This window comes from Sinocyclocheilus anshuiensis, unplaced genomic scaffold (assembly GCF_001515605.1).
Source record: "Sinocyclocheilus anshuiensis isolate Anshui unplaced genomic scaffold, SAMN03320099.WGS_v1.1 scaffold275, whole genome shotgun sequence".
NCBI lineage: Eukaryota > Metazoa > Chordata > Actinopteri > Cypriniformes > Cyprinidae > Sinocyclocheilus > Sinocyclocheilus anshuiensis.
In genome coordinates, this window is record NW_015549569.1 from 130,896 (window position 1) to 131,968 (window position 1,073).

At 35.2% G+C, this 1,073-nt stretch overlaps 1 protein-coding gene across 1 annotated transcript in view; it reads right to left on the reverse strand.

The window, feature by feature from the left end:
* Nucleotides 1–796, reverse strand: part of gpat2 (glycerol-3-phosphate acyltransferase 2, mitochondrial) — a 43,833-nt gene extending 43,037 nt beyond the window's left edge. Inside the window, exon 1 of the mRNA XM_016445359.1 lies at nt 740–796. The gene's annotated coding sequence lies outside the window, so the exon portion shown is untranslated. The remainder of the gene's footprint in view (nt 1–739) is intronic.
* Nucleotides 797–1,073: the final 277 nt, after the last annotated feature.

Here is a 1,073-nt window from a genome sequence, read left to right on the forward strand (position 1 = left end):
TGTTATCATTTTTAAAATATATATATATATATATATATATATATATATATATATATACTTTCCTTTACCAAATTTACCTGTATTTACTTTGTTTTCACATTTGGCGACTTTTTGTGAACAATGGAGACTTTTGAGGGTGGTTCTAGAGATTTTCTGAGGGAGGGGTTTGGCAACACTGCTGTTGAGGCAGCTCTGCTTCACGCGCACAATCAAAACACCGCACAACAGCAGCACGTGCAGCTCCTTTTTTTCTTCGTCTCTAGGCTATGACTCACTTAAGAAAACTACCTTGATGATAATATTATTTATAAGGTGAATAATACAATATAGATGATCTATTCACTCAGCCCCAGCAGTTCCACAAATGCAGTTCAATAGAAAACATTCAGAGCACGTTGCTTACAAAAGCTGTCTGCTTCTTTGACGGATAAAACGAGAACAGCTCAAGGGTACGAACTCCTTTAATATGTTGTTATCCATTACTGCAGATTTAGGAGTAAGAGAAAAAATAATCACTTCTCAATCGACCCAGGCTCATTTAATAATATAAAAAGGCCTCAGCATTAATATGGAAAGTAGTCAGGACGAGAAGCTAAACGAGGCTAGATCGGCCGGTGCTTACTAAAGTCCGCCATATTCAGCAAAACCAACCTATATTTCACCACATCCATATTAAACGACTATATAAAAACAATACTTTGATCAAGTATTTAAAGAATGAGTAACATGTCGGACTCACCTGCAGCGATTAAAGTTGCTGTTACTTGTGCAGCTGAGCTCATCTGTTCATCGCCCCCTACAGGTGAGGAAATGAAGCTTTAAGATTCATTTGCATTCACGTTTGCCTCCAAAGACTAATCCATTTTTTTTTTTTTTTAAAGAAGTTTCTTATGCTCACCAAGGCTGCATTCACTTGATCAAAAATACAGTAAAATTGTAAAACAGTAATAATGTGAATTATTATTACAATTTAAAATATTTATAATGAATTAGTATGATTTCTGACGGATCATGTGACACTGAAGACTGGGGTAATGATGCTGAAAATTCAGATTTGCATCTCAGAAATAAAT